General features: G+C 46.3%; 1 long non-coding RNA gene across 1 annotated transcript in view; it reads left to right on the top strand.

The window, feature by feature from the left end:
• The window catches only part of LOC135897012 (uncharacterized), a 36,690-nt gene extending 34,046 nt beyond the window's left edge, over positions 1–2,644 (top strand). Inside the window, exon 5 of the long non-coding RNA XR_010562873.1 lies at positions 2,461–2,644. This is a non-coding gene — a long non-coding RNA (uncharacterized lncRNA). The remainder of the gene's footprint in view (positions 1–2,460) is intronic.
• The last annotated feature ends 24,613 nt before the right edge of the window (positions 2,645–27,257 follow it).

Here is a 27,257-nt window from a genome sequence, read left to right as displayed (position 1 = left end):
GCTGGAATGGTCTGCGGCACTTGACCAAAAAGCAGCTGCAGCGGCGAATCCACCATTCGGTCTCTGCTCGGTACCGCCATGTGTCGGGTGCCGTTTTACTGACCGATAGCAGCAAAAGCTGGTGATAGCGCATCCAACGTCACCACTTCCTCGGTTCGGTGGCGGGAGATTTTAATTTACAAATAGGTATGCAGACCTTTCAGAGGCACTTTTTTCGTAAACTCTCTTCTTGCCACGACACAAGCGTTGCGAGGTTTCTGGAATGACGTTTAAACAGTCGACGTCGATTTCGTATTTGCCTTTAGTGTCCCTTTAACGCCCAGCAAATGCTCCACAAATAAGCAGAAAATTAGAGCAAAGTAGTAGGCTATAATCGGAAGTCCAGATTTGTCACCTTCTAAAATAATTGATCGCCTCTATGCGCTTGATCACGTTTGGACGCACGACCAAAGAAAAGTATATTGCCGTCCGTAGCGGTTCATGATAAAGCGAGTGTTCGGTAGTCCCTGTAAAGTGTAGACTCTTGCGCACTGAAGCAGGAACAGTCTTACGTAAAGCGACTCAGTGTTTCTGTTGCTCCACAGGAAGCAGATGAAGTACTCAGAGCCCGCCCCTATCGGTACTACCGTTCGTCCAGTATGACACACCCTAAATTAAACTTCAGCTACAAATCCCTAAGGTAGCGAGGTAATCTATGCCCAGGCACACGTGGACGACATGACCTTACAACTGAAACTCAGTGATCAGGGTGCTCTCCGAGTAAGTGCTCGCGGATCAGCAGAAGAGCATCATCGAGTTGGCAGAATGCTTTTCGATGAATCCCGCTCTCACTGTCAAATTATCACACTGTATGTCACAAGACACACAATTCTCGCAGCAAGTAATGTGTATTAAGATTATAGAGCGATCACGTGCACTTGACTTAAATTTCAAGAAAGCACAGTTTACAATACAATATATACAAAGTGACACCACATGTAAAAAAACATCAAGGGACTTTTCGAAAAAAGCTTAAGCTGCAGCGCATAACCCCAGAAAATGTTTGGTGGAGAGCTGTTTACCGCGCTCTAGTAACTATCCGCAATTCTTTTAACGTCTAAACATTATTTTAAAACGCCTACTGCGGATTTCCGTAGTTCATTTGTTCGATATCCCCAGCGTTTTTTACAGTATGAGCAGCCGTTTGTCTAAAGCTCACACTTTATCTCCACTTTTTTTATCCACAACATGAGTACTGCAGTGCTACAACAAATTTTTGATACCTTTCTCCGATTCCGAACAAGAGCATATAGCACTTTTCGCTTGTCCTATTCTATGTAAAAAAAATCTATTTTCGCCCGGAATGCCGAGAATTAATATGTGTATTGCTACATCAAGGGAACGTGTAACATGTTCGTGAATTTTGAAGAAATTTTGGGTCAATAGAAAATTGAACTGAGTTTCGACCACCATTTTCGCACCAACTATCTCTGGATAACCGGACGGACAAATGACGTAAACGGCTGCGTGCATCTCTTTTAGGGAGTGGTATTTGATGGGCCTCATTTTAGTGTTCGCCGTAGGTGCTCAACTGTCTGCGTCTGCGTTGCTGTGAATTCCACAGTTGCCACAGGAATCCACTGGAATAAAATTTTATGATGCTAGTCTATTGCCTTTGTGTATACATGTACTACGTTTTATACCTAATATACTTCAGCTTGACTTTTTTTGTTCATGCTTGTGGAATAAATGCTCAGTAAAGATGCTTGACAGTCGCTCAGGATGACCCATTTGTGTGGGTGTGGTTTTCAGCATGTTAAGGTTACGGTACACATCACGGCGTAAAGTGCTGCTGTAGTTACGCTTGATAAGTTGAAAATTCTTTGTTTTCCCGCTGAGCGTATGTAGAACGAAGATGTTCAACTTTCATTTTGACACAAACCAGCGGTGTAAAGCTGAGCGTTATCCCTGTAAGTACAGTAAATATGCGCCCTCTGAAGACATATTAGTGATGTAAGAAAAGAAAATTCCTAAATTAATATTTTGCGAAATGAAAAAAAAAAATTGAGACTACCAGTCCAAAACTTTGGATTTCCGGGTTAACATAAAACGGTGAAACCTATACATTATTTTTTGACATTTAGGGCGGCAGAATGTAGAAACATAATTCTCTTTACAATAGAAAGGAAAGCGCATGAGGTTATAACAATAAAATAACACGATAAAACTTTTTGAAGAAAATAGGCATTTGTACGATGGTATCACTTTGGCTAGAGGAGTGGAGTAGTTTGTTTCGTTTTATTTTTCAGCTATCACACATTATTTAAAATGCGACATGAACGACAACTTTGGATGTTTTCTGTTCACTTTCCAGTTTAGTGGAAGATAATTTCTGTATTTACTTTTTATTGAGACAATCAGGGGGTACATGATATATTTTGCAACAGATGCTGCATGATTTTCATCTGCCTTTACTTATAGGAAAGAAGCACCACACGCATGACGTCCGAGTACGGAATTCGTCCGTATCACGCAGCCCTGGCCATGATTGCCTTGCCATATTCAGGCAGCATGAGAAGTGGGAACAAGTCATCTATACCAGAGGTTGCCAGCACATACTTGATAAAAAGTTGAAATCTCCTATGACGAATAAAATATAAGAAGGAACGACGCCAGAACCCACCCGTTATGAGGTTCCTTGGATATGGGTGTTGCTACTTGGGACAAGCCCGAGTGCAATGTCGTAATACGCAGCCGTTATAGCACGAAAAAGAAGACTACGGTCATAGCAAAGCACAAATAAAAGGAACAAAACTGAGTCAAGTATACGGGGCACACGGTAACAACTTGGAGCAAGAAAGTCATTATGACTTCATGGAAAGTCCCGATAGAGTATGGCGCGAAGCATGAGAGGATGGGGAGAAAAAGATTGGTCACCAGTGGTACAAATGATAAAGTACGAAGGGTTGAGTCTCAGCTGGTTCGGCGGTCCAAACAGATGGACTGCAGCTCTTAGTGTTCGCTCGTCGCCCCTAGGCGAACGCTGGGTATTTACATCAGGTGTACTACTTCCACTGTGGGCCGTGAAGAGGATGTCGCAGTTCCCACCGGGAATCCACTTGGACCTGTTGGAGTCGCGAAGATCTGGCCACTAGCACGACAGCTTCCTTCGGCACCCGGTGCAGTGTCGGCGTCTTCAGTCTTGCATCGCTGGTCTCGAGCTCCGAATCACTACCAATGCTCTACCAAATCGACCGTGGTCTACCCAGCGACCCAAGCGGCCGCGAAAACAGACAGACAGACAGACAGACAGACAGACAGACAGACAGACAGACAGACAGACAGACAGACAGACAGACAGACAGACAGACAGACAGACAGACAGACAGACAGACAGACAGACAGACAGAGAGACAGACAGACAGACAGACAGACAGACGGACAGACAGACAGACAGACAGACAGACAGACAGACAGACAGACAGACAGACAGACAGACAGACAGACAGACAGACAGACAGACAGACAGACAGACAGACAGACAGACAGACAGACGGACGGACGGACGGACGGACGGACGGACGGACGGACGGACAGACAGACAGACAGACAGACAGACAGACAGACAGACAGACAGACAGACAGACAGTGTGCGTGAAGTATGTTTAACTTCATGCATGGTTGCTCTCAAACTTGTTCTTAACTTGTTCTCAAGCTTCTTTGTCAATCTCCAAGTCTCTGCCCCATATGTCAGCCCCGGTAAAATGCACTGATTGTACACCTTCTTTTCAATGATAATGGTAAGCTTCCAGTCAAGAGCTGGATGTGTCTGCTGTATGCGATCCAACCCATTTTTATTCTTCTGTGAATTTCCTTCTCATTATCAATGTTCCCTGTGATTAATTGACCTAAGTAAACGTACTCCTTCACGCACTCTAGAGGCCGACTGGCAATCCGGAACACTTTTTCCTTTGCCCGACTATTTATCATTATCATCATAATCATCATTTTATTTTGTGAAACCAATACCATTATCTTTGTCTTCTGCGTATTAACCTTCAACCCCACTCGTACACTCTCTCTGTTAAGGCCCTCAATCATTTGTTGTAACTCGTCTGCATTGTTTATTTATTTATTTATTTACCGTACCCTCAGAGTAAATATACATTATAGAGGGGAGAGGCTTCATAAAGGAAGTAATAAATGATAAACAGGAAAGGCACAGTATAAGTAAAAATAGAAAATTATACTAGCTCAATAATTTATACAAAAAATAGTAGTTGTAGTTCACCATAAAAAACTCATCATACACTTCAATATACAGATTGGGAATGATAGGTAAATACATACATAGTCAATTTGAAAAAATAGCACTTATACAATAACAAGTCACATGATATATTGAACGCAAGTTTCATGATTCACACGTAGTTAACTAAAGCATTTCTAAATTGAACAGGATTATTTATATTAACAATAGACGCTGGCAGACTGTTCCATTCGTTGCATGTTTTAGGTAAAAATGATTGCGAATGTGTTAGTGTGTTAGAGCGAGGAACATGTATCTTATGCGTATGATCTCTACGTGAGAAGATGAATGGTGCTGGGTTAATCCACGCCGATCGAAGCGCAGCGTTCTGGTAGTAAATCTTATGAAATAAGCATAGACGGGATTGTTTCCTGCGGGTTAATAGCGAAGGTAGGTTCAGAGTAGTCTTCATTTGTGTTACGCTTGCTGTACGATGGTAATTAGCTAGTATAAACCGAGCGGAGCGATTCTGGACACTTTCAAGGCAGTTAATTGAGGTGGCATGATGTGGGTCCCATACTGATGATGCATATTCCAACTGTGGACGGACATATGTCGTGTATAATAAATGTTTGAGTGATAATGGTGTGAGCGAGAAGTTTCTACGAAGATATCCAAGTGTGCGATTAGCTTTGCTCGTTATAAAGTCGATATGGTACTTCCAGGATAAGTTATAGGTTATATGGACGCCCAGATATTTGTAATTTCTTACGCTCTCTAAAGGAATGTTGTTAAGTAAATATGCAGGACAAGCTTCATTAGTACGGGATATTCACATTGATTTACATTTCTTGACGTTAAGCTGCATGTGCCATTTTATAGTTCAGTTATGCAATGTGTTTAAATCGTCCTGAAGAGATGAAATACTAGTGTCATTAGTAATTTTGCGATATATTACGCAGTCATCTGCAAAAAGACAAATTTTAGACGAAATGTTATCAGGTAGATCGTTAATGTAGATTAAGAATAACAGCGGCCCAAGCACAGACCCTTGTGGAACACCTGATTTAACTGGGGTAAGAGTTGAATTAACATCATTAGCGCTTACGAATTGCATGCGGTGTGTTAGAAATGCTTTTATCCAATTAAGTACATTAGTATCAATGTTTAGTGCGCTGAGTTTAGATAGCAGTAATGTGTGGTGTACTTTGTCAAAAGCTTTAGCGAAATCAAGGAAAATACAGTCCGTAAGAAATCCTGCGCCCAAGTTAGTGTGTAAGTCGTTAGTAAAGCAAAGAAGCTGAGTATCACAGGAGAATGTTTTACGAAAACCATGTTGGCTAGATGTAAAGAAGTTGTTAGATTCAAGGTGATTGATTACCTGAGAATAAATTACGTGCTCCATTATTTTACAGGGCACAGAAGTTAAACTAATGGGCCTATAATTAGAAGGGTTATGCGTATCACCAGATTTATGAATTGGAACTATCTTAGCCGTCTTCCAATCTAAAGGCAATGTGCCGCTGTGAAGCGACTGAGAAAAAAGTAATTATAAAATTATCGAGCAATATTCACTAGTACTGTATAAGAATTTAATGTTAATTCCATCAACACCAGATGACGATTTCAATTCTAATTTATTTATAATCGATTTAATACCGTTACTACTAAATGCTATGGGATCCATGGGGGGGTATCTTTTAGGCCGTATTTCGGGAGGAGGAGTAACATGCGAAGACGGCGAAAAGGCCTGTACGAACGTGTCATTTAGCACGTGAGCGCATGCGTGTTCGGCGATTGCTTTCCCAGTTAGTGAAGTTAGAGTAATCATTCTAGTGTTATCTCCTTTCATAGAGCTCCAGAATGCCTTACTGTTAGTTTTCAGTAGCTTGGGAAGGGTAACGTTGTAGTAGGAAAATTTTGCAGACCGTAAATTTGAAAAGTACGTGGCGGCAGCAGATTTGTATGAGAACCAGCGTTCAGGATTTAGTGACCGTTTGGCGATACGAAATAGGCGTTTCTTTTTGTTACTTAGTCTGCTAAGGTGTCTGTTATACCACGGTGCGTTACTATTTGAATATATACGTCGGACTTGAATATAACGATTTATTAGACAGATACTTTTTCTTTAAAGAGGCGCCAATTTGTCTCGACAGAACGATCAAGATGGCAAAGTAGAAACGTGTCAAGAAAGGAAGCAAGTTCGTTGTTTATTGCCGAGAAGTTAGCCTTTTTATAATCTTTTATTTCCTTGAATCGTTTACGTTTCAGTGGTAGTGATATCGTGATTATAAAATGTAATGTATCGTGATCGCTAAGGCCAGGTAAGTGCGTTATCGGGGATATAATATCAGCTGATGATGTCAGCACGAGATCAAGTAATGATGAAGTAGTGCCTGTTACACGTGTTGGAATAACGACCGTTTGTACTAAGGTAAAGTCAGAACAAATAGCGATAAACTGATTAGCCTCACTGGATGATGGGTTAGAGAAGGGACATGTGCTTGACCTGACATGTGCCTGACATGTTGCTGAATAGAACAATGTCATCGGCAAACCGCAGGCTGCCTTAGATATTCTCCATCAATCTTTACTCGTAAGCCTTCCCAGTTTAATAGCTTGAATACTTCTTCCAAGCACACAGTAAATAACATTGGAAAGATTGTCTCTCCCTGTCTGACCCCTTTCTTTATAGGTGTGTTTCTACTTTTCTTGTGTAGAGTTAAGGTAGCTACTGGATGTAATTAGTTTCATTACTGAATAGGTTGTTTTGCTTTTCAGGCAAATGATGCCCGCCTGGGCAGATAATTTATCGTTACTGACGGGACTGGGAGCAAACGTTCCAGGGTTGTTAGAAAAAAGGGCCGAAGTATAATAAATTCTGGCAGAACGCACCTAACGATGGCTTTCCATGGTGATGCGACTAGCATTCAAGCAATGTATCGACACATAATGTTGCTGAAGCCTCCCGCAGGGCTGTCTGTGTCATCAGGCGTTTGGTGCGTTGTGACACCAAATACCAAAGCACATGAGGGTTGGACCCCCCCCCCCCCCCCCGCGCAAAGGCATGCATAGCTTAGTCGTGTCTGGGGAAAGGGGGATCCTGGAAGTTCAGCCTAGGCCGGGTATTCGAACCTTTAAGGCACACCGACGGGGGCAACACACCTCTTTGGACTCAGCTTCACAAAGACTGCACCTGTGACTGTACCGTCCGGGGGAAATCGGCTATCGCATTTTCCTGTACACTTAATCACTCTTCACTTTTATGTCTTCTTTCCAATCTAGTCGGTATTCTCTTCTTTTCTCGTTATTTCGCAATTCCCTGGAGGTTAGGTTAACCTTGCATGGATGGCGAGTATTGCTTAAGCATACTTGGTTATAGTGGTGATGTACTGCTGGCATTAGCAGGACTTGTGTACATAAAATTCCTATAACGCCCCCTTGTTGGGCTCGATGTTGGGCGGCAAGCATCGCTGCAGAAAGCAGTGAACATAGTGTGTTCAGTGTATCTAAACCAACACCTTATCGTAGCGTGAGAAGGTTGCAAATCGAAGCAGCAGTGACATTCTTTTCAAAGGTGCTCAAGCACTCTCCCAAGCATCGCGTAATCCATAGTGAAGAGTCAGAAGAAAAAACAACAGAACAATCTAACCAGTTTTGTAGTGTGGTTTGCTAGGCCAGTTGGTGCATAGGGAACGTATAACGGGTTTCAGCAAGTACGGACGCGAGCACAAGTATAAAGAAACAGACAGGAGAACGCTGGACAGCGTCAGGACAGCGTTGTCCTGACAGAACGGCGTTGTCCTGTCTGTTTCTTTTTACTTGCGCTCGCGTCCCTACTTGCTGCAACCCCTTATACGTTAACCAGTTTTGGTTGCAAGAAGCTTGATAAGGAAATAATAAGGATACAAGGTGTACAAAACGGTGAGCAACAATCTGCTGTTTGAACTCCGAGACCGAACGCAGTACGAAAATCTAGCCACTCTCACATCGTTTTGAGGCGTTTGTGTTACACGAAAACCACACCGATGAATGAACCCCATTCGTATTGTTTTTTCTGACGACAACCTGCTAAACCTACGAGACATTGAAATCATTTAAGAGTGGAAATTTCAACATGTCATCAATGTTCAAAGAATAAAAAGGAGACGGGGTAACAGAGAAATCAACGAAGCGTCTAACACTGACATTTGTATTCAACGAATTGCCTGAGGCGATGGAAACTGGTTACACCAAACTAAATGTCTGCCCATACATTCCTATCCTGCAAGTGCGGGCATCCAGTGCGACAATGGACATAATACATGCACCATTGGCACCTAAGGAGCGGCGCCTTTCTTTGGACCACCTCAAGAAAGAAAAGCGTAATAGGGCTGGACGGCAGTCTTGTTAAACAAGGCGCAACTTTATCCTTGAACACAGAACCCTTTTTATTGAACAAAATGACTGCACGAGTAATCCAGTTGAATGCTCATGGCATTCTACATAATTTCGATGAAATAAAAGCGCTTATGCATTAACACAGCCTGAGGCTGTTCAGTGTTGACGAGACACACGTGTAATCAACCCACGAAATTATTTTTAACACAATAGGCAGCGTTAGTAAAGATCGCGATGATGGTGACTCTACATCAGGTGGCGTGACGATTACAGCTCAGAAGTCTGCTGCATGTCAGCACCACAATCTACAAAGAAATTTGGAAGCTGTAGCAGTTACGGCCCAATTATTCGACAGGCTAGTAATAGTCTTCATTGTATGAGCCACCTATTATTAAGAACTTAGAGAATTTGAGGCACTTGTTGATCCTCTTCCAAAGCCTTTCATTTTAACAGGAGTCCTGAATGCCCAGAACACACACTTGGGCGACTCGCCTTGTGGCATAAGAGGTCATATGATTGAGAATTTACTTTTTTGTTCTGAGGCGGTTTTACTTAGTAAAAGCGAACCCACGTTTTACAGCACCACACATAACTCGTACCATTTCATAGATTTATGCATAGCATCAGCATCAATTATGTTACATCTCGATTGGAAGTTCCTCAAAGATCATTATGTTAGTGACCAGTTTAAAGCAGTCCTAAACCACACACAATACATTGAAATTCCAGCGTATCGACCTTGCTGGATAATGGACTCGGCTGACTTGGAAAATTACAAATAACAAATTTCTGAAGCGAGATAACGTATTGGCTTATAGCATAGACGATGTCGTGGCATACCAGACAGCTTTTGTCATTGATGCTGCTTGAAAGTCTATTCCACAAGAAGTGGATTTTCTGGTGAACGACGCGTTCCGTGGTGGAATGATAAGTGCAGGAACGCTCATAGGAACCAGAACAAAGAGTGGGTAGGCCTAAGAGAGTAACCAACTGAAGCAAATCTGGTTGATATCAAGTTAAAATCACATAGAAGAAGAACACGCATGCAGGCTGGACGGGACAGCTGGAAAACGTAACTATACGAAATAAACTCCTATACAGGTGAGAGCAAAGCTTGGAACAGGGTAAGAAAACTAAAAGGTAGGCACACGAATCCAATGTCATCAGTAAATAATAGAGGAAATACCCTACAAGACCAAGCGGACTCACTGGGTGCTCAATATGAGCAGCTATCTAGCGCTTTGAACTATTCAAGTGAATTCGAAAGGCACAAGCAGCTCACCGAAAGGAAGTCACTACGGTTCAAGTGTGGTGCACGCGAGGGCTATAACATTTTATTTATTATAGCTGAACTCTCTGCAGCCCTCAATACGCTTAAAAACACTGCCCCTGGAACTGACCGCATCATGTATGCAATGATAAAGCACCTCCATTGCAAGGAGGAGGAGGAGGAGGAGGAGGAGGAGGAGGAGGAATTTTAATATTGCAGAAACCATTGCGCGGTTTATTCCTGGGTGGTTCCCTCTGACAGGGCTCCACTGGCGATCGCGGCTAGCCGGGCCTGGTCAAGGGTCGCCAGTTCGCTTCCCTGGTCCAGTTCGGAGAGTCTCGCCTCCCAAGACCACGTAGTGAGTGTGTGTGTTGTGACTCGTGGCGAAATTGCGTCGCCCGGACGGTCGGTACATTCGTATGTTATGCGCGCGAGTGTCGCTGTGTGGTTGCTACACCAGGGACATGTCCGGGGCGTATAACTGTCTGGGGAGATTGCGTGTAGACGAGACAAGTGTGGGTATGTGTTAGTTTGCAGGCGGCGCCAGTCCCTTGCCGGCAGTTTATTGAGAGCTTTGTGTTGGGAGCGTATTGCGTTCTTCCGAGACGTCGATCCTGTAGTATTTGTTGACCTGTCGTTAATAACTCGTGGGTTGCTCGTCGGTCCGTCGAGGGCTGAAGAACGGGGTGGTCTGCCACTCGGCTAGTGAGACCTCGAGCTCCGCAGTCCGCCTCTTCGTTGACCCGCAGGCCTTCGTGCCCGGGGCACCAGGGGATACCGTGGGTCCATTCTTGTGAGCGAACCAGGATTCGAATGGCTTGTATAGAGAATGTTCCATTCATGTATAAACGACAAGCCGCTTGTGAGTCCGTAAGGACGTGAGCAGACCTTCCCTTGCTCTCGGCGCCGCGAAGTGCGAAAGCGATCGCTGCTGCTTCTGCTGCTGCGCTGCATGTGGCGCGGATGGAGGCAGATGCTACCAGGTTCCCCTGATTGACAACGGTGAGTGTGTATTTGGGCCCGCAACGTGGCGACTAGCCCGTATCCCTCCATTCCAATGCACTTATGACACTGCTATCGCTGCTTAATTTTATGTGGGCTGCTGGACACCTTGCTCCCTCTGGGGAGGAAGCTATTATAATTCCTATCCTTAATGACGGGAAGGACCCACTATTGGCGAGCAGCCACAGACCCTGTACAGACTCTAAAAGTCTTTGAACATATGATAAACAAGCGCCTAACCCATTTCTTAGAGGATACCAAGCTATTAGACACCTATCAGTGTGCGTGCAGGGACGGTAGATCGACAGAGGATCACCTTGCTTGTATTGAGTCAACAATTATACAGGTATTCACCCAAAAGCAGTTCTTTCTCTCAGAGTTTTTATACATGGAGAAGACTTATGACAGAACATGGCGCTATGGAATTCTGTAAGGTTTGTTTGCCATGGGAATCAATGAAATCATGCTGAAACTGCTGAATGATTCTCCGAGCCATGCTAATTCTGAGGGTAAGTAGAAGGATGACGCTGCAGTCTGCGAGTACTTCGCCTTCTCATGTGCCCGCGCATGTTTCTGGAATCGTTACACTAGCACGAGGTGGTATCGTGACGCTGTCGTCGGAAATTCGAAGAGCGGCTCTATGGCGGCAGGCGTCTCGTGTCGTCGCTTTCCTTGTACAGAACGATATACACCATCGGAGGAGGTCGATCACGGCAGCATACTCTCGAAGAAAGTCGATTCCAAGTAAATAGTCAGGGGAGCTTTCTCGGAGAGCAAGAGAACTGATCGGAAACGTATAATTTTGAATTTGTACACGAGAAGTGTACACAGCACGTGGTTTGACGACATGTCCGCCAGCTGTCCGTACGTACGCCTCTGTCCAGGGCGTAACAACTTTCGTGAAACTGCTTTCCAGTTTTCCGTTGATAATCGAGTAGTCACAGCCAGTGTCTATTAAAACAGTGACATTTCGACCGTCGTTCAGTACAGGTATGTTGATTGAAAAGTTGTCTCCAGCCTGAGACGCCGGTGTCGTCAAGTCCCCATCGATCTGTGGTCCCGTCGATTGGAGATCTTGCGCAGGTCGAGTGTGAGCGGCCTCGCCTGGAAAGGTCGCTCACGTTAGTCTTCCAGGCGAGGGCTCGGCGATCGTCGTTCCGACCTCCCACTTGTACCTCACTAATAAAACAATCGGGGTGACGGCGATCGCGACTGGCGCCCTGATGACGGTGGCGCATGCTGTCAGCCGATAAAATCTTCAATCTCAGGTGGCTATTGTCCAAAACGGGGTCGGTGTGAATTAAAAGGGAACCCCTGGAGTCCAAGGCGGCACTGTCACTCTCGGTAGACATGACCCGCCTCACCACACTGGTAACAGAGTGGTCGACAGTCGGGCATGCGCCAGATGTCCCATTTACGTATGGCTGGTAGAGCCTCTCCAAACTAAGAAACCGCCTGCGCTGACTGAAGCATGGCATACAGGGTGATGGCAGGTAGCGGCGCTGGTGCAGGGATAGGGTGCGCGAATGCGTCGGCATAAGTCGCACGCTCGTATTCGCTCACGGTAGGAGGTGTCGACGGCGACGGGACGGTGCCTCTTAAAAACGTCAGCGTATGTTGTGCGTCATGGTTCAGTTGAAGTTGTGAACGCCTGATAGGGTGCAGCGGCCTGAAGTGGTGGAGTGGCCTGAAGTGACGCTTCGTAACGTGGTACGCCGAGCGTATGCTGTGCTTTGTCACGCACAACGCTAGCTGTCGAGTTGGCGGAAGGCTGCTTTACCTGATCGAACTGTCGTAGTTCGTCACCGATTATTGATGGAATAATCTCGCGAAGCGACTCGACGTCAGTCGTAAGAGCTCTTAGTCCACTGGTAACAGAGTAGAGATTCACTTGCCGATCATACTAGTGCGAGCGCTGGTGCAGGGAGCGCTGGTGAGCCAGCCTGTACTCGTCTTCTTCTGTGAGCAAGTGGCCCAAGCGCGTGGCGTGGGACAATATGAACACCTTTATACTATAGCACCATTTTGAACCAGTCCGCCACGCCGACTTCTCTAAAGATGCTCGACCCTGTTACGATCTCGGTATCCATTTTGCGACTGGTGCCTTCTGGACAATTCCTGTACAGAGCTTCTACGTAGAGTCGGATCAATGGTCTATTCCCCTCCAACGAACATATTTTCACGCTCGAAGCATTTACTACAAATGCAAGGCAGATCAACGGAAATAGTTGGCGTTTTTCATGACCGGCCCAAAGGTAGCCAGCCGAACGTCGTCCTCTTTCGGCACTTCTCGTCTTTGTTATCATTCACGCTGCTTCTGCCCTCTATTACGAGAGGTCGTGGCGTTTCCCTTTTGGCAGACAAAGCCCGCCGGGCAAGTCAGTCAGTCGCTCGTGGATTGTAAGCCTCCAGGCGGGCAACGTGCGTGATTTCAGTGTTGGCCGAGTGTCGTCCACTGTTTGTTGACTCGCTGAGTCAACCTAGTCACCTAGTCAACACAGTTGACCTCGCTGAGGTGTTCAAGTATAACGTAAGGTCCAACATAGTGGGCCAAGAACTTCTGGCAGAAGCGGAGCTTCCGTAATGGCGTCCAGAGCCAGACAAGGTCGCCAGGATCGAAGCATACATGTAGGCGACGGCCGTCGTAGCGAATCTTTGATCAATCCTTTCAAGCCAGGGTACGTAGCCGGGCGAGGCGTCGCGCTTCTTCTGCTCGACAAAGAATCTTGGTAATAGAGTCATTGTCATGAGCGAAGTAAGGCAACATGGTGTCGAGCATGTAGCAAGGCGGACGAGCATAAAGAAGGATGAACGGTGAGTAACCGGTGGTCTCCTGTCTGGCGGTGTTGAATGCATAGGTGAGAAAAGGCAAGGCACTGTCCCTGTTTTTATGTGCGGAATATACATACATGGAGAGCATGTTGGCAGGTGTTCTGTTTATACATTACACCAGAGCATTAGTTAGAGGATGGTATATGGCATCACATGCCGGAAGCTAGCTGAAGACAGACGAAGGGTCTCTTCAAGAACGCCTGCGGTAAATTGTCTCAGACGATCGCTGATTATCGCGCAAGGAGGCCCATGTCGGAGAATAATGGAGTATAATTAGAAAACAGAGAAGTCTGTTGCTGTTGCGGATGGCATTGCTGCCGCCTCACAGTAATGGGTCAGGTGGTCTACAAACACAATAATGGAACGATTGCCACTGGATTATCGCGGGAATGGGCCTAGGAGATCTATGCGAACTTTTTCAAAAGTGGTGCGGAAAGGCGGAACTGGCTGAAGTAGCCGTGCGGTGTGTTTGGAGGTGGCTTGTATTAGGTGCAGCTGGCGACGTAGCGTTCGGTATCATGACGCATCTTGGGACAGTAAAAGCCATATTGAACACGGTAGAGCGTTCTTGTGGAGCCAAGATGGTCAGAAGTTGGATCGTCGTGCGTGGCACATAGTACCTGTAAAGGGAGGCCCTTGGTGGCAACTAAAAGAGCGCGACAGTGGTCAAGTAGCTTTCCTTATACAGGACGCCGTCACGTAAGCGAACGCGGCTATTTCCTGAAGGCGCATGTGCAGTCGTGAAGAGTGGTTGCAATTTCTCGTCATTCTGCTGCTCGGATTGAAGGTACCCATATCAGGGAATTCCGTAGATACAAAGGCGATGTATTGATCGAAGTTGTCAGCGCCGCATTCAATCATTGGAATAGGCATCCGAGAGAGGTAATCAGCATCAGCGTGTCGTCGACCGCTCTTATAGGGAACAACAAAATCGCGCTGTTGTAAATGTAGAGCTAAACGCGCAAGTGGACCAGAAAGGTGCCGAAGACTCATTAGCCAGCGCAGTGAATGATCATTTATGACCACCGTGAAGGGGCGCCCGTACAGGTAAGAACGAAACTGTTGAACCGGGATGATCGCCAAGAACTCTTACTCGGTCACTCCATAATTGCGCTCGGAGCAACTCAAGGAGCTGCTAGCGTACGAGATCACGTGCTCACTTCCGCCGATGCGCTGAACAAGCACCGCGCCGATTCCAACATCGCTCCCTTCGGTGTGAACCTCTGTTGGTGCTGAGGGATCCAAGTGGCGAAGAATAGGCTGCGACGTCAAGATGAACTTTAATTAACGAAACGAAGAGTCGCACTCAGTTGTCTGCTCAAAAGGAACGCCTTTCTGGAGGAGGCGTGTGAGAGGATTGGCCAGGTTGGCAAATTTAGGAATGAATTGGCGAAATTAGAACACGAACCTAAAAAGCTTCGCAGCTGCTGGACTCCGGGAGGTTGTTTAAATGCCTCTTCCGCCGCAGCCTTTTGTGGATCTGGTCGTATGCTCTCTTAATCGAGCTGATGTCGTGGCATAAGAGCTTGTCCTTCACCAAAATGACATTTCTTCGAATTCAGGACAAGGACGGCTTTCTCCAAGCACTTCAGCACCAACTACAGGCGCTTGTTATGCTCACTAAATGTTCGCCCGAAGATCACAACGTCGTCCAGGTAGCACATGCAAACTTTCCATGTCAAGCCGCACAGTATAGTGTTTGTGAGCTATTAGAATGTTGCGGGCGCGTTGCGCATCCCGAAAGGCATGATGTTAAATTCAAATATTTCGTCGGGTTAGAAATCGTCTTATGGTCGCTGTGCATAAAAATTTGCCAGTAACCTGACCGCAGATGAACAGAAGAGAAGTACGAGGCCGCAAAAAGGCAATCGATCATGTCGTCAACGTGGGGAAGCTGGTACATGTCTTGTTTAGTAATGGCGTTTAGTCGTCCGTAATCAACGCAGAATCGCCATGTACCGTATTTCTTTTCTGCCAATATCACTGGTGCTCCCAAGGGCTAGATGATCATTGGATGACTTCTTTGCTTAGCATTTCTTCGACTTGATCCATGATTATCTTGTGCTCTGCGGGCGACACCAGGTAGGGCTTTTGTGCAATCTGTTGGACAGACCCTGTGTGGACGCGGTGACGAGTTCTAGACGCAGGAATCTATGGAGGGCTGTTGATCTGCGCGAAATCAAATATTGAGGATTGTTTCGCAAGGAGGGCCACCAACGCCTCAGGTTTATGTTCACTGAGTGATTTAGCAACCGTGCAAAGGATTTTTGAGTGCACGGAGCGCATGTTCCCCGCTTCTCCTGTCTCTGGAAGTTGTGTAAGACCTGTCGCGGGTTTCGGCGAGCCTTGAGGCAGCACTGCCGCTTCAGTAGAACAATTGACCACCCACAGCCCTGTGCATCCATTCAGCCCCGATAGCATGCAATGCGGAACCAATACATTTTTGTTTAGGCAGTTCACATGTACAGGATCCACTGTAGCATCAAACAGCTTGCTAGTTGTATAAACAACAGAAACGTGGATTGCAGGTAAAGCGCGCACAACTGTATCCCCGGAAACACAAAACACACATTTTTTGTCTAGGCGAGTCTTCCAATATCACCCATGTAACACTGCCGCCCACTCTGAGTTCGCCCCTTCGGCAGTCAACATTGGCACCAGGCAATTGTTAAATGTGGATCCCTAAAATGACGTCGTGAGTGGAACAAGGACGAACGGTAAACTCAGTTTTAAAATCTCGGCTGCTCAAGGACACATCCACATTGCAAACACCAAACTGGTATAACGAGTCACTACTCAGTCCATGAAAACAAGTGCTCTGGTCCCAACGAAACCTAACCTTGCGTCCCAGACGGCCTTTAAACAGCAGTCTCATGACGGAAACAGTTGCGCCCGTGTCGACTAAAGCCATGGTGAGGACACCGTCAATAAGCACGTCAACCATGTTCTTCAGCATAAAAATAGTTAGAGGTATATCAGCCGGTAGCAAAGGTTTTTCAGTGACGTCCCCTCCATCGGCCGGGCTGGCTAGTTTTCCAGCGGGGTGACGTGAAGCGGCGCCGTAGAGATGACGACATGATGCGCCGCCGGGGTACGCTCGGACAGATGGTGGTGATGTCAGAGCGCGATTGGAAGCAGGGAAACGGATGTGGGTTCTTCCTTCCCCAACATAGCTTCTTAGGGTGGAATTAAGTGGCCGGTATTCTCGGAAGTGGCCTCCTAGAGCGGAGTTTCCAGGCCGTTGTGTGTCCAAGATGCAACCACGTTGCAACGTAGACGGCATCGACTGCCCATAGCCCGACGATTGGCATTGGGAACAGTATCTAACTATGTGACATGGTATGCCACACCTGTAGTACGCTGTCATAGGGTGAACTTCGGAATGCTGATGACAATTACAGCAAGCGTGGTAACACTAACAGTAAGCAAAAAATCAAAAATAAATAATGACGCCATACCTGTAAATGACAATGACGTCCAGACCTTATGCTGCTTGGTGGGAATGTTTGAATCCTTTAGCGTTCGGCATTTCAACCGCTACGTCAGCAGCTCTTTCTTCTTTTGCGGATATGGTGTGCTTGCGACTCGCCTAAGCTGAAGCGCCAGCACGTCATTAAACTATAGGAGTGGCGTGCTTGTGGCGCAGGTCATAATGTGCACATAATTAGGTTGTTACTTACGGCAATTGCTCTAGTAGGTTCATCGGGAAGGCGAGCGAATAAGATGAAAGAACAGTGCCACAGAGGATTCAAAAACAACTTCAGCCGTGTTCATCTAGAAAGTGCAACCAGTATAATTTACCCATAGAGTTTCTCACTACATTACCTAGAGGGAAATCTGGCGCTGCTGCGCTGTGGTATGCATGGGAATGCCGGTATATTGTGGATTCGGATTGGCATCGTTCTCGTAGAGACAGGACACCTTGAAGACGCACTTGGCAAGTACCGTTCCGTCTGTCACAATGATTCATTTTCTACTAGAACAGCACGTGAAAAGCTGTTTTAGCTTTATTATTACGAGAAAACATGTTTTGTTTAACTATGATAACTTGTTATTGTGTGTACGACTACATGTTACGTAAAAAGTATCAGCGGGCCGCTAAAGTTGGAGGACAGACGACAAGGTTCGCGCTCGCTTTGAAACAGTTGGTCGTCTGTTCTTGTTTTTCTTCGCTTGGTCATGCATCGTGGGTGAGTAAAGATGTAATATGCGTGAATGGAAACATTTTATGAAGATTTTACTTTGAGAACGCGTTATTTGCATAGCCATATCCACGTTTTAGACGAAGCCTCTTACAACACCAGCCAACACGAGCCTCGCAGACACATATACCGTCATTCCCATGACGGCACGGTGCCCCCTTGAGAAACTCCCATAGACGGTGGCGCCAGATTACCCTCTAGGTGTTATAGTGAGAAACTCTATGAATTTACCAAAGAAAACATAAGTTTTCATGAACGAAGATCATATATATATATATATATATACACATTGTGACACGCTGACGAAGAAGATGTCAGCTTGGTCGGAAGAAGACGATGCTCTGGACTTCGCGCGCTGTTGACCATGTTGCCAGCCGCTACGATTATCGCTACAAACGACCGGTCTAACCGAGCGCCTTAACCGCACCCTTACTGACATGCTGCCCATGTATGTCTGCGCTGACCATCGCGACTGGGACGTTGCACTGCCGTTCGTTACTTTCGCCTATAATTCGTCTCGCCATGATACCGCCGGCTTCTCTCCATTCTTCTTCTTATTTGGCCGCGACCCTACGCTACCTTTCGACACCATTCTGCCTGCTAGCCTGAATTCCACGTCCGAGTACACCCGTGAAGCCATGCTCAAAGCTCAAGAAGCACGCCATTTGACCGACGTCGACTTGTGGAGTCGCAGGACAATCAGCGGCGCTTATATGGCGCCCGCCATCGTGACGTCCATTACACACCGGGCGCTCTGGTTCTCCTTTGGTCGCAGTCGCGACGCGTTGGCCTCTCGGAGAAGTTACTTTCACGCTACTCTGGCCCTTACCGTGTCCTGCGTCAAGTAACTGACGTCATGTACGAAATCGCCCCTCGTGAGCCAACCGTGGCTCAGCAACGCTCCGACGTGGTCGACGTCGCGCGTCTTAAGTTGTATTATTCGCCCACCTCCTAACCAGCACCGAGCCGGTGCTACAGCCGCCGGGGTTCATGTGACACGCTGACGAAGAAGATGTTTTAATTCCGGTCGGAAGAATTCGACGCTCTGAACTTCGCGCGCTGACTACCATGTTGTCAGCTGCCACAATTATTGTAAATATCGTGTAAATATACGTCTGACTGTTTCTAGCCCCGTAACAATATATATATACAAAATATACATACACACACACACACACACACACACACACATATATATATATATATATATATATATATATATATATATATATATATATATATATATATATATATATATATATATATGTGTATGTATATTCACAGTCGGTAATGTGGGCAGAAGAGGACGCTGATGGTGGTGTTGGAGACGACGAAGGCGAGTTTAGTATTATCGCTGTTTTACGCTCATTGGCTCAGCCATTCAAAGTCATCTGTAAATAGATGCGCGCTTCTTCCTTCCCGCAACATCATTGGTGGAGGTGCTGGGTAATTACTTGCGCAAGACAGAGCTCCGCAGTGGACGTAACGTGGCCGCCATGTCATCCGAAGGAGAGAGTTCAACCACGGCCCCGTCGTCGCCCCGAACGGTCATCCTGGCCCAGCCTCGCGACCCTGGCACGTTTTCGGGTATTGACAACGTTGACGTCAATGACTGGTTGTCGAATTATGAACGGGTCAGCGCACACAACAGGTGGGAAAACACGCGTATGCTGGCCAATATAATATTCTACGTCCAGAACGGGTCTGGTTCTAAACACAGAAAGAAGAGATGACGAGTTGAAACCAAAGCAAACAGAAGCTTAGAATTGTTCGGCAAACCCGTCGGCTGCCAACGTGCTGCAAAGAAGGACATTGGGACCCCTGTACAGACGTCCACTGAATCTTACGTGGTGTATATCTAGGTCGTCCTCGCTCTTTTCCGCAAATGGATAACAATATGGACCTTCTGGTCGCGGACGTGGATGGTTTGCCCGTTACAGCATCCATCGACACTGAAGCCCAAATTTCCATCATTAGGGCGGAACTTCGAGCGCGCTTGAAGAAAGTACTGACTCCTGCTCGGACTCGACTGCTCCAGGTCGCCGACGGTGGAACTGCGGCTGTGCTTCGAATGTGTACTGTTCGTGTCAGTGTCTCCGGTTGCCACACGTCCATTTTGTGTAGTGTGCTGGAACGTTGCCCTCACAATTTGATCCTCGGACTCGACGTTCTGGCCGCCCTTTCTGCCCTGAATGACTGTTCTGCCGGTGTTGTACAACTTGACCTACATGTGCCTGTTCCCATTGACCTTCCTGCTCAAGCTTTTCTTCCACGGATTTTTTACGCCTGCCATCTCTTGCAGCAACTTGCATCGCTGTTTTAGCCTGCCCACCTGTACCTGACGGAGACTATGTCCTTACTCCCGCGACTTAAGTCCTGCTTTCTCACAATGTCTCCTTCCCACCCACAATCGTTTCTGTTGCGGACAATCAGACATGTCTTCCCATCCTAAACTTCGGACAGTGCCCACAAGTACTTCCTCGAGGCATGTCTCTTGCCACGTTGTCACCGACGCACGAGTGCCACATTTCTGCTCTATCTGTTGCGCCGTCTTCAACCAATGCTCATTCTGCGCCTTCTGGATCAGCCCAGACCAATGACTTCACGAAGACGATTGTACCGAACCTCTCAAACCAACAAGCCGCAGAGCTCCGTGGCCTCCTCGAGTCAGGCCTACTCCAACATTTTCAACTTAAGGATCGCGCTTTGCGCCAAACTATGGTTGTGAAGCGTCGTATAAATGCCGGCGATGCAGCACCTGTTCGCCGACGCCCATACCATGTGTCACCTTCGCAGCGACAAGTTATCCACAGGGAGGTTGACAAGATGCTTGACAAAGGGATTATTCAACACTCTTCCAGCCCGTGGGCGTCCTGTGTTGTTCACGTCAAAAAGAAGCATACCAGCTGGCGATTCTGCGTTGACTATCGTCATCCAAACACGATCACCAAGTAAGATGTATATCCACTTCTCCGCATTGACAATCCTCTGGATTGTCTCCACGGTGCCACTTATTTTTCATCTATAGCCCTTCGACCTGGATATTGGCAAAGTGTCGTGGATGAAATGGACCGTGAAAAGACCGTATTCGTAACACCACATGGTCTATATCAGATCTGGGTAATGCCATTTGGCTTGTGCAATGCCCCGGCGACCTTTGAACGGATGATGGACATGCTCTCGCGTGGTTTGAAATGGTCCATCTGTTTGTGGTACTTGGATGACGCCAACGTATTCTCTTCAACTTTTGCGACTCATCTTGAAGGACTTTCATTTGTTTTTTTTTCTGTTTTTCGAAATGCTGGCTTGCACCTCAACTCGTCCAAGTGCCACTTCGGTCACCGCCAAATAACCATGCTCGGACACCTCGTCGATTTGTCAGGCATTCGCCCCGACCCCGCTAAAGTTCATGCTGTGCAGAATTTCCCCGTACCAAGTTGTGCCAAAGTTGTTCGCAGCTTTGTGGCCTTTGCTCTTACTTCTGCAGGTCTGTGGGAAATTTCGCCCATGTTGCCCGTCCCCTGACTGACCTGAAGAAAGACATTCCTTTCTGTTGGGGCTCTGGACAAGCCTCTGCTTTCTCGCAGCTCATCACGCTGCTCACCACACGTCTTGTTCTCGCCGATTTTGACGCCTCCGCTCCGAAAGAAATCCGCACTGATGCCACTGGCTACGGCATCGGCGCAGTTTTAGCTCAACGCCAATGTGGGCTCGACCGCGTTATCGCCTACGCCAGCCGCCTCCTCTCTCCTCTCTGTATGGGCGGTAGGGCGGTAGGCAAGTTCTGACCTTACATACATGGCCGACCACTTAAAGTTACAACCGATCCTCACGCCCTTTGTTGGCTTTCCTCCCTCAAGGATACCACCGGACGCCTCGGTCGCTGGGCTCTACGGCTGCAGAAATACACATACACTGTGGTCTACAAGTCGGGTCGCCTACATCAGGACGCCGAGTGCCTGTCTCGTCATTCCGTCGATGTACCGGACAGTTTAGTGGACGTCGCACCAATCTGTGTTCTTTCGCTCTCTGCTTTGCAAAACATTGGCGCTGGGCAACGACGCGATGAGTCGTTACGCCTCATTATCGAACGCCTGCTCTCTGATCCGTATGACCCGTCGCTTCACACGTTCGTACTACAAAATGGCATCCTGTATTGCCGGAAGATGCACCTCGATGGGCCCAAGCTCCTAACGGTCATTCCGTCTCATCTGCGACAGATTGTACTGTAGCAACTGCACGACGTTACCACCGCTGGACCCCTTGGCGTCACGCGGACCTATGACCGAATTCGGCGACAGTTTTTCTGGCCCCGTCTCAAGTGTTCCGTCTGGCGCTATGTTGCCGCGTATGAGTCATGTCAACGCCGGAAAAGACCAGCTGTGCCTCCTGCCGGACTGCTGCAGCCTTTGGATATACCGACCCACCCTTTTTTTCGCGTTGGCGTTGATCTCCTCGGACAATTCCCTATATAACATGACAAAAATACGTGGATTGCCTTCGCTACGGACTATACAACTCGCTACGCCTTTACTAGAGCCCTACCGACCAGCTGTGCTACAGACTACGCTGATTTCTTGCTTCACGACGGTATCTTGCACCGCTTTGCACCTCGTCAACTTCTCACCGATCGCGGCAGATACTTTCTTGCCAAAGTCATAGACGACCTACTTCGATCATGTGCTACTAAACACAAACTTACTACCGCTTACCATCCTCAAACTAACGGTCTTACCAAACGCCTGAACCGCACATTAACTGACATGCTAGCAATGTATGTTTCCTCCGATCATCGCGACTGGGACATTGCCCTACCATTTGTCACGTTCGCCTACAATTCCTCGCATCACGACACAGCTGGCTATTCACCCTTCTATCTCCTCTTCGGCCGTGAGCCGACTTTGCCTTTCGAAACTCTCCTTTCGGCCACACTCGACTCGCCGACAGAGAGCACTCGGGATGTCATAGCCACAGCGACTCAAGCACGCCAGATTGCCCGCATTCGCCTTTCTGCTTCCCAGACACGCCAGAAGTGCTGTTACGACCAGCCGCATCACGACGTGAACTACGAACCAAGAGCTCTTGTGCTAGTTTGGTATCTAACTCGGCGTGTTGGTCTTTCGGAGAAATTACTCTGGCGATACTATGGTCCTTACCACATCCTTCGCCAGGTGACCCCTGTACCCTACGAAGTGTCTCCGCGGAATGCACGGTGCCCTCACCTCTCTCTGACATCATCCACGTCAGCCATCTCAAACATCACCTTTCTCCGACCGATGAGCCGCACCAATAAGGTGCTTCTTCCGATGGGGGTGGTATCACAGTCGGTAATGTGGGAAGAAGAGGACGCTGATGGTGGTCTTGGAGACGACGAAGAGGAGTTTAGTATTATCGCTGCTTTACGCTAGTTGGCTCAGCCATTAAAAGCCAGCTGTAACTAGACGCGCGCTACTTCCATCCCATAACAATATATATATATATATATATATATATATATATATATATATATATATATATATATATATATATATATATATATATATATATATATATAGTCGCCCTTCCCCCAATTCGATGTGACATCATGTATTCAAGTACAAAAGTTATCAATCAACATTGTCCCACATTATCTTGTAGCAAAAACTCTACTTACTAATTTTGCTGCCCTTCGGACACTCAGAGTCTCTGTCACAGAGACTAAACGAACATTGTGCGAAGTTTGTTTGCGGAGCTTTCTGCATTATTCGTTACGACGACACAGCGCGTTGGATGACGCAGCGTGAACCTACACAAAAACGAAAATCACCACCCCTTCCAGTAGGTAAATATCCTAAATATCGTGCTTCAACACTCTTTGCCCTCATTTTTGCTTTTGTGTAGTTCGCGTGGTGAGCATGCTTTTGGAGTGCTTTTGTTGCGCCATCTCTGGTGTCTGGCATCTCTGGCACGCAGCTAAGGTTCGGCCCTACGACGACGAGCCCCTTCGAAAGCCAAGTCTCGCGGACGGTCACGGTGGGCGGCTTCTTACTCAGGAGTACGCACTACTCGTGTTCCCATAGTTGTAACTGGGATGGAATGTGCGGAACCACTGCTCCAAAGCTCCATATGTTGGGCGCAAGGCTCACCACTGGAGATGCGGGCACTAGAACGGTTTTGACGATTGGTTGGATTGGTTTGACGATCGAGGTGTCTGCCGGCACTTCTTGCTGGCGCAAGAAGTGCTGGCAGCCACGCGCTCCTGGTATCGAGTTTGAATCGCTGGTCACTCTTCGTTGGCTGCAAACCGCCAGTGTAGTTTATTTCGCGGCAGGGTGAGGTGAATCCTCGATGAATTCGATGCCGATCTGGCTCGACCCCTGAAAGTGCAGAAAATGCACTGTGGGACAGCCTTGCAAGATTCGCGTATAAGATAGCATTCTCACAGGGAAAAGGGACCGCTTTTGAGGTCTTTGTTTCTTCTTCCGCTAGGTCACGTGCTCCTTTTTAGCCAAGTCCGACGACGGCACAGGGTCAACAAACACAGCTTTGCTGTAAAAGCCCGCACTCACACGTCTCGCCAACGAATGCCGTGCGCTAGGTCACCAAAATTTGAAGTGAAGCGCGCACCGCACTATGAACGAACACACATGGAAGTAAAAAAAAAAAAAACTTGGTCAAAACCACCGCGTTCAATTCTCAAAGAGTCCTCAGGTGAAAGTGCCGCCTTCGTGAAGTTATGCTGGGATTTTAACTTCACTCAGTTAGTTAATACTCCAACGCGAACTATTTTATCCAGCGCTATAGCGTACTTGATCTTATTCTAACAATAGCTCCTGATCTCGTGCATTCACTTGTTTTTTTTTTTGCCAGGACTGAGTGACCACTGTGTTATTAATTTTTCAATTAAAGCAGCTGTGAAGCACCCCACCCGAGAGCCAAAATCCATCAGAGAATATAAGACGGCTGATTTTTCAGTTCTTAGTCAACTAGCACCCTTCTTGGAATGCTGCATGCCCAGCTTTTATGAGCGCACTGTCGAGGAAAATTAGTCAATGCTTAAAAAGAAACTTAAGCGTCTAACAAGCAAATATGTACCACTGCGGGTCATCCGCCGCAAAAGGTCACCTTGGTTTAATGTGTCCTTAAGGCTCCTTCAGAATCACAAAGAACACTTTTCTTGAAAAATAAAGTTCAGTAATGGTCGCGGTGACTGGACCGCATATGAACAGATCACCCGCAAATATAACAATGCGATTAAGGACGCTAAGTACACTTTCTTTGGCACTTTACCTGCTTTGTTAAAAGACGACCGCAAACATTTTTGGAATGCTATTAAGGGTGCACGGGAAAACGTATTGTCAATAACAGACGACAATGGCGTTACCACTTATAGTGCGCAATATTCTTACGTATTCAACGAAGTATCTTCAAAAAAACATTTTTAGATGAACATGCTGAGCGCCTGCCAGAAATTTGCGACACTAACTTTCCTACAATGGATCCTGTTATAATTGATTATGATTGTATCGTTGGCTTTATTAACAATTTAAAGGTTTCGTCATCATGCGGCCTCGATGGTGTAAACGCAAAGTTTTTGAAAAATACGGTTGCTTACTCGTCTGTTTTTTGTATGAACTTTTCGCTCAGACTTTAAATTATGGTGTGTTGCCTTGTGATTGGAAGGTGGGAAAAGTGGTCCCATTGTTTAAATTTGGTGACACTCAATCTGCGCTAAATTATGGGCCAATGTCATTGACGAGTGTCCCTTGTAAGATTTTTGAACGTGTAATTTATTCTTACCTGGTTAACTTTCTTGAAGCTAATTATCTTTTCCCATCTCATCAGCACGGTTTCAGGAAGACGTTCTCCTGTGAAACGCAATTAATTTCATTTAGTACTGACCTTTAGTAGGTCTGGACTTGGGATGTTACATTGATGGTGTATTATTAGTTTCCCTCTACGGCTTTCGACCTTGTCTTCCATGAACTACTTTATCTTAAGCTCGGTAAACTAAATCTTGGCTCTGACATTCTTGCTTGGTTAAAGAACATTTTATTAAATCGACAACAATTTGTAACTGCTAATGGCTACGATTCTTCTCTTTACCCTGTCCTTTCAGGGGTGCCCTTAGGTCCTTGCGCCCCTTCTTTTTCTAATTTACATAAACGATTTACCTGATTGTGTTAGTTTCTTTATTAGGCTTTTCGCACACGACTGTGTTGTATATCGCATGATTTCCTCTGATCGCTACTACTACACGTCGCTGCTACAGACTGACCTTAAGAATATTTCTCATTGGTGTAACACATGGAAAATGAAACTCAACTCAACGAAGTGCAAACTAGTGAAAATTTCTCGTAAGCTTTCTACTAACGCTTGGGAGTATAACATAAAGGGTACCCCTCTCGAAGAAGTGGCTACTTACAAATAGTTAAGGGCCCACTTTCATTCTAACGAGTCTTGGCCACCACACCTTATTATATTGTCACTAATGCTAACTGAATGCTTGGGTACCTGCGGCGCAATTTTTCAGTGGCCGTTTCACCTCTTAACCTCCTTCTTTATCAAATTTTTCTTCGTTCCACCTAGAAGATGCAGCAGCAGAGTGGGATCCATTTACTGGAAGTCCTATTAGTCACATTGAAACTGAGCAGAATCCTAGCGTAGGCTTCATTTTTTCCTGCTACTCCCGTCTTTCTAGTGTTTCAGCTATGAAAACAGCTTTACAGCTTCCACCCATTTCCTCACGCAGGAAAATATCACGTCTCTCCTTATTTCATACGATTTACTACCATAACCCTCGTCTTCAGCAGGAATTACTTTCCCATCCTTCATTCATATCACCTCGTTTCGACCATCGTTTTAAGTGGTTGTTCTTCGTTGTCACACTAACCAATACTTCCATTCTTTCATCCCTCAAACTTGTAATTATCGAAACCACTTGCCCACCTCCGTTGCATCTACTACAGGCCCCAGTGACATTAAAAATGCACTTGAACACGTTACCTGGCATTGGCTTTGTGTTTTTAATTTCCTATTTATTGCTCGCAAGTCCTTCTGTAATGCCCTATGGGCCCTGAAGGTATTCAAATGAATGAATGAATGAATGAATGAATAAATAAATAAATAAATAAATAAATAAATAAATAAATAAATAAATAAATAAATAAATAAATAAATAAATAAATAACGCCATTCCGGACGACATAATAGCTGGCTTGAGCAGTCTTGCAAGTCTTGAGCCGGAATCGCTGGTATTTAGGGGTCACCTAGAAGAAACTAATAAATTGTGAAATTCAAAAAAATATCATGTTGTTTTAGTACAGCAAAACTAACTAGTTGAAAGGAGACGTTTACTGGTATG

Source organism: Dermacentor albipictus, chromosome 7 (genome assembly GCF_038994185.2).
Source record: "Dermacentor albipictus isolate Rhodes 1998 colony chromosome 7, USDA_Dalb.pri_finalv2, whole genome shotgun sequence".
NCBI classification, from domain to species: domain Eukaryota; kingdom Metazoa; phylum Arthropoda; class Arachnida; order Ixodida; family Ixodidae; genus Dermacentor; species Dermacentor albipictus.
Note: the sequence above shows the minus strand (reverse complement) of the source record. Positions and strands in the feature narration are given on the sequence as shown.